Genomic DNA, 10551 nt, shown 5'->3' with positions numbered 1-10551 from the left:
ATTTTTAGAAGAAAATACAGTACCGATGGTTCTCTACAAACTTTTAAAGCTAGACTACTAGCTAAAGGATTTAGACAAACTTCTAAGTTTGTTTATTGTTTTGCTTAGCATTGACATACTCTTACTTTATATTTTATTTAAATTGTATGTACCTACGATTTGTAATGCATTAATTTATTTATTTAATAAGATTCATGATTTCAAAAAAATAATAAAATGAATAATTAAGTTGGTAGTTCACCGTTGGCTTGCCTGACGGCGACGTTGGGCGCCATCATGACCTATAGTGGAGATTGAGTCGTGACAGCTTGGTATTAGAGCTCTAGGTTCACTTAGGTCTCACGAGTCATGAGCAAGTCTAGTAGAGTCTTGTGGATCGGTACAGAGACATTTATGCTTACCTTTGAGAGGCTACAAGGCTGTTAGGAGAACTTCCCTTCTTGATTCCTCCTCGTTCCGGTAGATTCCATTAAAGCTTATGTCCTCATTTTCTTCCTACCCATTCTTATACAATGTTGAGTGCTTGCCATTAATTTGACATCGAGGAGTTGTAGCAGTGCTGTAGATGTGGCGCAGGATACTTTTCCCTGTGCATTTGGACATCCGGAGTCTCCCTCTACTTTGTTTATTATTTCTATCTATCACCTTCAGAATGTAATCGTAGTAGTTTTGTATATTCTCTTGATTGCTCATGTACTTGTGGAGCCTTGTTTTGGGTACTTTTAGCATTTATGTATTGTTGTACTTATTATTTCTATCACTATAGTGGATGTACTATTATGTTGGTATTTTGTTAAGAAAAGAGCATTTACGGTTGCATGAGATTTTGCTTGTTTGTTCTTTTAAAAAGGGAAACTATTGTTTTAAATGTAAAAAGGGGGTAAATAAATAGTAGTTTCACTTGTGGGCTTGCCTAACGGCGGTGTTAGGTGCCATCACGACCTATTATGGATTTTGGGTCGTGACATTACCTTCTAATACTAAACCTATTGGGTGTAAATGGATTTTTAGAAGAAAATACAGTACCGATGGTTCTCTACAAACTTGTAAAGCTAGACTACTAGCTAAAGGATTTAGACAAACTTCTAAGTTTGTTTATTGTTTTGCTTAGCATGGACATACTCTTACTTTATATTTTATTTAAATTGTATGTACCTACGATTTTTAATGCATTAATTTATTTATTTAATAAGATTCATGATTTTAAAAAAATAATAAAATAAATAATTAAGTTGGTAGTTCACCGTTGGCTTGCCTGACGGCGACGTTGGGCGCCATCATGACCTATAGTGGAGATTAAGTCGTGACAGCTTGGTATTAGAGCTCTAAGTTCACTTAGGTCTCACGAGTCATGAGCAAGTCTAGTAGACTCTTGCGGATCAGTACAGAGACATTTGGTCTTATCTTTGAGAGGCTACAAGGCTGTTAGAAGAACTTCCCTTCTTGATTCCTCCTCGTGCCGGTAGATTCCATTAAAGCTTATGTCCTCATTTTCTTCCTACCCATTCTTATACAATGTTGAGCGCTTTCCACTAATTGGACATCGAGGAGTTGTAGCAGTGCTATAGATATGGCGCAGGATACTTTTCCCTGTGCATTTGGACATCCAGAGTCTCCCTCTACTTTTTTTATTATTTCTATCTATCACCTTCAGAATGTAGTCGTAGTAGTTTTGTATATTCTCTTGATTGCTCATGTACTTGTGGAGCCTTGTTTTGCGGTACTTTTAGCATTTATATATTGTTGTACTTATTATTTCTATCACTATAGTGGATGTACTATTATGTTGGTATTTTGTTAAGAAAAGAGCATTTACGGTTGCATGAGATCTTGCTTGTTTGTTCTTTTAAAAAGGGAAACTATTGTTTTATATGTAAAAGGGGGTAAATAAATAGTAGTTTCACTTGTGGGCTTGCCTAACGGCGGTGTTAGGTGCCATCATGACCTATTATGGGTTTTGGGTCGTGACATTACCTTCTAATACTAAACCTATTGGGTGTAAATGGATTTTTAGAAGAAAATACAGTACCGATGGTTCTCTACAAACTTTTAAAGCTAGACTACTAGCTAAAGGATTTAGACAAACTTCTAAGTTTGTTTATTGTTTTGCTTAGCATTGACATACTCTTACTTTATATTTTATTTAAATTGTATGTACCTACGATTTGTAATGCATTAATTTATTTATTTAATAAGATTCATGATTTCAAAAAAATAATAAAATGAATAATTAAGTTGGTAGTTCACCGTTGGCTTGCCTGACGGCGACGTTGGGCGCCATCATGACCTATAGTGGAGATTGAGTCGTGACAGCTTGGTATTAGAGCTCTAGGTTCACTTAGGTATCACGAGTCATGAGCAAGTCTAGTAGAGTCTTGTGGATCGGTACAGAGACATTTGTGCTTACCTTTGAGAGGCTACAAGGTTGTTAGGAGAACTTCCCTTCTTGATTTCTCCTCGTTCCGGTAGATTCCATTAAAACTTATGTCCTCATTTTCTTCCTACCCATTCTTATACAATGTTGAATGCTTGCCATTAATTTGACATCGAGGAGTTGTAGCAGTGCTGTAGATGTGGCGCAGGATACTTTTCCCTGTGCATTTGGACATCCGGAGTCTCCCTCTACTTTGTTTATTATTTCTATCTATCACCTTCAGAATGTAATCGTAGTAGTTTTGTATATTCTCTTGATTGCTCATGTACTTGTGGAGCCTTGTTTTGGGTACTTTTAGCATTTATGTATTGTTGTACTTATTATTTCTATCACTATAGTGGATGTACTATTATGTTGGTATTTTGTTAAGAAAAGAGCATTTACGGTTGCATGAGATCTTGCTTGTTTGTTCTTTTAAAAAGGGAAACTATTGTTTTAAATGTAAAAAGGGGGTAAATAAATAGTAGTTTCACTTGTGGGCTTGCCTAACGGCGGTGTTAGGTGCCATCACGACCTATTATGGGTTTTGGGTCGTGACATTACCTTCTAATACTAAACCTATTGGGTGTAAATGGATTTTTAGAAGAAAATACAGTACCGATGGTTCTCTACAAACTTGTAAAGCTAGACTACTAGCTAAAGGATTTAGACAAACTTCTAAGTTTGTTTATTGTTTTGCTTAGCATGGACATACTCTTACTTTATATTTTATTTAAATTGTATGTACCTACGATTTTTAATGCATTAATTTATTTATTTAATAAGATTCATGATTTCAAAAAAATAATAAAATAAATAATTAAGTTGGTAGTTCACCGTTGGCTTGCCTGACGGCGACGTTGGGCGCCATCATGACCTATAGTGGAGATTGAGTCGTGACAGCTTGGTATTAGAGCTCTAAGTTCACTTAGGTCTCACGAGTCATGAGCAAGTCTAGTAGAGTCTTGCGGATCAGTACAGAGACATTTGTGCTTATCTTTGAGAGGCTACAAGGCTGTTAGAAGAACTTCCCTTCTTGATTCCTCCTCGTGCCGGTAGATTCCATTAAAGCTTATGTCCTCATTTTCTTCCTACCCATTCTTATACAATGTTCAGCGCTTTCCACTAATTGGACATCGAGGAGTTGTAGCAGTGCTATAGATATGGCGCAGGATACTTTTCCCTGTGCATTTGGACATCCAGAGTCTCCCTCTACTTTTTTTATTATTTCTATCTATCACCTTCAGAATGTAGTCGTAGTAGTTTTGTATATTCTCTCGATTGCTCATGTACTTGTGGAGCCTTGTTTTGGGGTACTTTTAGCATTTATATATTGTTGTACTTATTATTTCTATCACTATAGTGGATGTACTATTATGTTGGTATTTTGTTAAGAAAAGAGCATTTACGATTGCATGAGATCTTGCTTGTTTGTTCTTTTAAAAAGGGAAACTATTGTTTTATATGTAAAAGGGGGTAAATAAATAGTAGTTTCACTTGTGGGCTTGCCTAACGGCGGTGTTAGGTGCCATCATGACCTATTATGGGTTTTGGGTCGTGACATTACCTTCTAATACTAAACCTATTGGGTATAAATGGATTTTTAGAAGAAAATACCGTACCGATGGTTCTCTACAAACTTTTAAAGCTAGACTACTAGCTAAAGGATTTAGACAAACTTCTAAGTTTGTTTATTGTTTTGCTTAGCATTGACATACTCTTACTTTATATTTTATTTAAATTGTATGTACCTACGATTTTTAATGCATTAATTTATTTATTTAATAAGATTCATGATTTCAAAAAAATAATAAAATGAATAATTAAGTTGGTAGTTCACCGTTGGCTTGCCTGACGGCGACGTTGGGCGCCATCATGACCTATAGTGGAGATTGAGTCGTGACAGCTTGGTATTAGAGCTCTAGGTTCACTTAGGTCTCACGAGTCATGAGCAAGTCTAGTAGAGTCTTGCGGATCGGTACAGAGACATTTGTGCTTACCTTTGAGAGGCTACAAGGCTGTTAGGAGAACTTCCCTTCTTGATTCCTCCTTGTGCCGGTAGATTCCATTAAAGCTTATGTCCTCATTTTCTTCCTACCCATTCTTATACAATGTTGAGAGCTTGCCATTAATTGGACATCGAGGAGTTGTAGCAGTGCTGTAGATGTGGCGCAGGATACTTTTCCCTGTGCATTTGGACATCCGGAGTCTCCCTATGCTTTGTTTATTATTTCTATCTATCACCTTAAGAATGTAGTCGTAGTAGTTTTGTATATTCTCTTGATTGCTCATGTACTTGTGGAGCCTTGTTTTGGGTACTTTTAGCATTTATGTATTGTTGTACTTATTATTTCTATCACTATAGTGGATGTACTATTATGTTGGTATTTTGTTAAGAAAAGAGCATTTACGGTTGCATGAGATCTTGCTTGTTTGTTCTTTTAAAAAGGGAAACTATTGTTTTAAATGTAAAAAGGGGGTAAATAAATAGTAGTTTCACTTGTGGGCTTGCCTAACGGCGGTGTTAGGTACCATCACGACCTATTATGGGTTTTGGGTCATGACATTACCTTCTAATACTAAACCTATTGGGTGTAAATGGATATTTAGAAGAAAATACAGTACCGATGGTTCTCTACAAACTTTTAAAGCTAGACTACTAGCTTAAGGATTTAGACAAAAGGCAGCAGTAGATTATTTTGACACATATGCTCCTGTGGCCAGAATTACCTCAATAAGAGTATTGTTTGCTTTGGCATCAATATAAAATCTAAATGTCCATCAAATGGATGTTTAGACGACATTCTTAAATGGTGATCTTGATGAAGAAGTTTATATGGAGTAAACCGAAGGGTTTGTGCTTCCTGAAAATGACAAGAAAGTTTGTAAATTACTTAAGTCCTTGTATGGATTAAAACATTGGCATGAAAAATTTGATAATGTTATATTATCAAATGGTTTTAAACATAACAGAGAAGATAAATGCATTTATTCCAAATTCACAAAGGATTATGGAGTGATAGTATGTCTTTATGTTGATGACATGCTAATCATAGGAACTAACATGCAAGGCATAAATGAAACTAAGAAGTATTTAATTACTCAATTTAAAATCATAGATTTGGGATAAGTTGATACTATCTTAGGCGATAAAGTTAAAAGATATAGTGAGGGTTTTTCCTTATGTCAGTCTCACTACATTGACAAGGTTCTTTTCAAATTTAATCATTTGCGTATTAAAGAATTTAATACTCCATTTGATGCTTCTAGCAAGATGGTTGAGAACCCCGGAAGATCTGTTAGTCAATTAGACTATGCTAGTGCAATTGGTAGTTTAATATATGCTATGCACGACACTAGGCCAAATATTGCCTCTTCGAATTGTAAATTATCAAGATATACTCATAATCCAAGTGGTGATCACTTTAAAAGTACAGTAAGCGTAACGAGCCGACCGGTCATTTTGAGCTCTAGCACATCATTCGGCGGTTTGAGGCCTTGAGTAGCTTCACTTCATGTATTATGACTTGTACGTGTGGTCGCTTTTGATTTCGAGAAGTTCGGAATTGATTCGGATGGAAAAATCTCATCTCGGAAGTTTTAAGTTGAAAAAGTTGACCAAGGTTTGACTTTTGAGTAAATGACCTCGAAATTGGGATTTGAAGGTTTCAATAGGTTCGTATGATGATTCTGGACTTGGGCATATGTTCGGGTTGAGTATCGGATGGTCTGGGAGCGTTTTGGCACCTAATGTGAAAAGTTGGCATTTTGAAGATTTAGAATTTCCTAAGTTTGATTTGAAGTGAAATTTGGTGTTATCGATGTCCGTTTGGTATTCCGAGCTTTGGAATAGGTTCATATTGTGATTTGTGACTTGTACGTAAAATTTAACGTCATTCCGGAATGTCTAAGTAGGATTCGGACGCGTTCGGCGAAGCATGAAGGCTTGAAAGTTAAGAGAGTTTAAGAAATTGAGTTTGATATTTAATTCTTGGTTTTGATGTTGTTATTCGTGCTCCGAGCCTTTGAAAAGTTTACATTGGGTATATAAACTTGTTAGAATGATTGGACGGGGTTCCTCGGACCTCGAGTGTGTTTTGGGGTGGTTTCGGACCACTTTTAGGCCCTTTTGAACTGCTGTATCTGATGGCAGGGGTGTGAATCGCGATCGCGAATGTCTGGGTCGCGATCGTGAAGAGCAAATTGCATTCCAGGCCTTGTGAATTGTGATCGCCGAAGGAAGGTCGCGATCGCATAGAAGGAATTTCTGCTATCAGTGGTCTGCATTTGGGAGCTTATATCATGCAATATATAAGGAATTTGGGGATAATTCAAAAATAAAAGTTGTAGCCCTTTGAATCTTGTTTTCAAAAAATCAAACTGTTTATCATTTGAAATTTTGTATAAAAAGTTATGACCATTATACCGAAGGGTGCCAGTGAAGAGGAAATAAAATTTGTACATCGCGATCGCGGGGTTTTGACATCGATCGCGGTGAAAGAAACGATGCTGGAACTTTTGTTAATCGCGATCGCATTGTTAATGATAGCAATCACAAAGAAGGAGGCCTGACAGATGTATTAAACATCTAATTTCGGGATTTTGAGCTCATTTCATCACTTTTAAGTTCTTGGAGCTCATATGGGGCTATTTGGGGTGATTCGTGAAGATCATTTTCACCATATATCATAAGGTAAGTTATTCCTAATTGTTTCGAATTAAATACTTGGGTTATATATGAATTTTAACATCTAATTTGATAAAAATTATGGAATTTGTGGAAGAAAACCTAGAAATGGTATATTTGGATTTTGACCACGAAATTGGACATGAAATTAGGAATAAATTATATATTTGTGTTCGTGGTGTTATGAGTAATGTTTATCTTAGAAACTTTTTGGAATCCGGGCACGCGGGCCTGAGGGTTGATTTTGTTAACTTTTTGAGCGGAGTTAAAAATTATTATAAATTGATTAATTATGAGTATGGGAGTATATTTTTATTGGTTTGCACGTTGTTTGACTAGTTTCGGATCAATGGGCACTGGTTTGAGGTGTTAGAGAGGCGTTGGAGCTGGTTATGGAACTTCGAAGCGAGGTAAGTTTCCTGTCTAACTTTATGAAAGGGAAACTACCTCGTAGGTATTAAAATTGTTATGTGCTACTAGTTGTGGGTGCTACGTACACACAAGGTGACGAGAGTCCGTACGTAGCTAAAGCATGTTTATGTCCGGGTAGACTTAGGACTTTATAATGTAATATTTAAATTATTTGAACTCATTTTTGCTAGCTTAATTAAGTGAATCTGCAACTGTATTATTTGGAAATATATTAGGTCGATCTTCATCACCTTGAGTTGTTATGCGAAATATTTGATAAACGGTAAAAGTCATGTTTACTTTAGGCTCTTGTACCTATGTTGTAAGCATGTGACTCGTAATTCAATAAGTTTCTTCCTTTCCTGTGGATTGGGCTGAACGCCTCGGCAGTATATTGAGATGCATTTCTGGTTCGCGTCGGTCGACCCTCGGCAATGTACACGTCACTCTGGATCGGGTCGTGCGACCGTGGCATAATCGTGCGTGATACCGCTAGCAGTACGGATATTAATGAGATTCCCCTTTTGTTGAGACCTGGCATTTATATGGTATTCCTTATCCGTTTGAGATTACACATGATATTTCTGATCTGTTGAGATAACATATGACATTTGAAAGAATTATATTGTCAAAAGAAGTGTTGGAGGATTATGATAGTTACCTCTTTACCTCATTATTATTGTTGTGCTTCATATATGTTTATGATTTATCATGTTGCTTTATTAGACCACTAGTAAATGTCGATGTCGACCCCTTGTCACTACTTCTCTGGGGTTAGGCTAGATACTTACTGGGTACGCGTTGATTTACGTACTCATGCTACACTTTTCCACTTATTGTGCATGTATATTTATGATGGTCATTTGGGCGCGTAGGCGCAGTTGACGAGGGGACTTTATGGAGAGCTGTATTCCATGTTACGCTCTACCGACACAAAGTCTCCATCATATTTATTTACCTTATCTTGTCTATCTTATATTCCAAACAGATATTGTATTATTATTGTACTCCCTAGCAGATGCACATGTACTTGTGACACTGGATTTTGGGGATATTCTAAGTTTGTTTATTGTTTTGCTTAGCATTGACATACTCTTACTTTATATTTTATTTAAATTGTATGTACCTACGATTTTTAATGAATTAATTAATTTATTTAATAAGATTCATGATTTCAAAAAAATAATAAAATGAATAATTAAGTTGGTAGTTCACCGTTGGCTTGCCTGACGGTGACGTTGGGCGCCATCATGACCTATAGTGGAGATTGAGTCGTGACAGCTTCGTATTAGAGCTCTAGGTTCACTTAGGTCTCACGAGTCATGAGCAAGTCTAGTAGAGTCTTGCGGATCGGTACAGAGACATTTGTGCTTATCTTTGAGAGGCTACAAGGCTGTTAGGAGAACTTCCCTTCTTGATTCCTCCTCGTGCCGGTAGATTCCATTAAAGCTTATGTCCTCATTTTCTTCCTACTCATTCTTATACAATGTTGAGCGCTTGCCATTAATTGGACATCGAGGAGTTGTAGCAGTGCTGTAGATATGGCACAGGATACTTTTCCCTGTGCATTTGGGTGGACTATTATCGTCGCCTTGTGGAGGGGTGTTTCGTTGTTTCAGCCTAGTGTTGGTATTGCCTACAGTTTCGATGCTATGCACGGCATAGTGTGATGTTCATGCGTTATTACCACGCAATGCTGGTGTAAGTGGTAGGATGCTTAATTATGTGTCGCAACAATGAATGACTTGAAAGGAGGAGTATTCGGTTCATGGTTTAGAGATTCAGCATTTTATCCCAGCGAAGGAGAGGCAATTGGACTATGGATGTTCAGTCTTTGGTCGACGGAGCAGCGAGAACGGATATTTTCAAACTTGGTGGAAATTCTCATTTGTGATGTGGTGTCGTCGTCCTTGTTTGAATGCATTAAGGCTCGCCAGTGCTATCATCTTCTTTGATTTGCCTTCGGGGCAGGGTGTTGTGAAATGGTGGCTAAGAAGCAATTGTCAGAGATAGCAGTGTGTAGCGATTTTAGAGTCGAATCGGTGTTTCTAATGTTGATGGCTCGAGAAATATGATATTCAAGGAGGCCTAGAGTTGGTAGCAATTTATTAGTTCAGGTGACAGAGCTGGATTATGATTTAAGGCAGTATTTGGGCAACGAATAATGGGGAAGGAAAGGTGTCTCGCGGAGGTTGAATTGCTAGAGGTCGAGTAGTTCGCTTCGGAAGATGGTTAACTTAGAGTGAGAATGACAGCGTATCATATGGATTTCGTGGTAGGATATCCACATGCTTCCAGTGGTCATGGTGAACAAAGGACTAAGTCTGTGTATTTCGTTTGAGATTGTGACTTTTGTGCTTCAGAAGTTTGAATATGATGGAAAGAGTTTGCTTGGGGTGTAATATGACTTCGAGTTTTGGATGCATCGCTGGACCTTCATATGATGTTGATGGGAACGAGCGGGAGCTTTTGACTGGTGGGCGAGTGTGGGCTCAGGAGGATTAACGGATTTCGTGGTGGCTGTGATCAGGGCACTGTCGTTGGAAGATGTCAATATGGGGTTACACAGGTGGGCTGTTTCCTGTGAGGTTTTAGGAGTTGCGCAATTTCTAGTAAAAGTCCTTTGAAGAACTTTATTTTTTATCCAACATGAAGTATGTACTACGATGTGAGCTAGGATTGCTTGAAGAAGATGGTGTAGCAGTCAGGAGGTTGAGTGTGCGTTTGGAGATGATAATTCGAGTTATTTTATGCAAAGTTTAACAAGAGATTACGAGGAATTTGGCAGAGTGATGGTGCATGTCACGCCCCGACCACGAGGAGCGCGATCGACACTGAATCGAGATAACCCGGCCAAGCAAGCCTGCTAGATTGCCTTCTATCCAACTCACTCATAAATAAAGAGACGATCAATCTCACTAATTATCACCATGAGGATTCATGAAGCACACTAATTCCATTGCCATTAGATACTTCATTTTAAAATCTCAAAATACATACACTTTCATAGTTGAAGTGAAACAAGTAATTCAAATACAAC

This window comes from Nicotiana tabacum, chromosome 13 (assembly GCF_000715075.1).
Source record: "Nicotiana tabacum cultivar K326 chromosome 13, ASM71507v2, whole genome shotgun sequence".
Lineage (NCBI taxonomy): Eukaryota > Viridiplantae > Streptophyta > Magnoliopsida > Solanales > Solanaceae > Nicotiana > Nicotiana tabacum.
Note: the sequence above shows the minus strand (reverse complement) of the source record.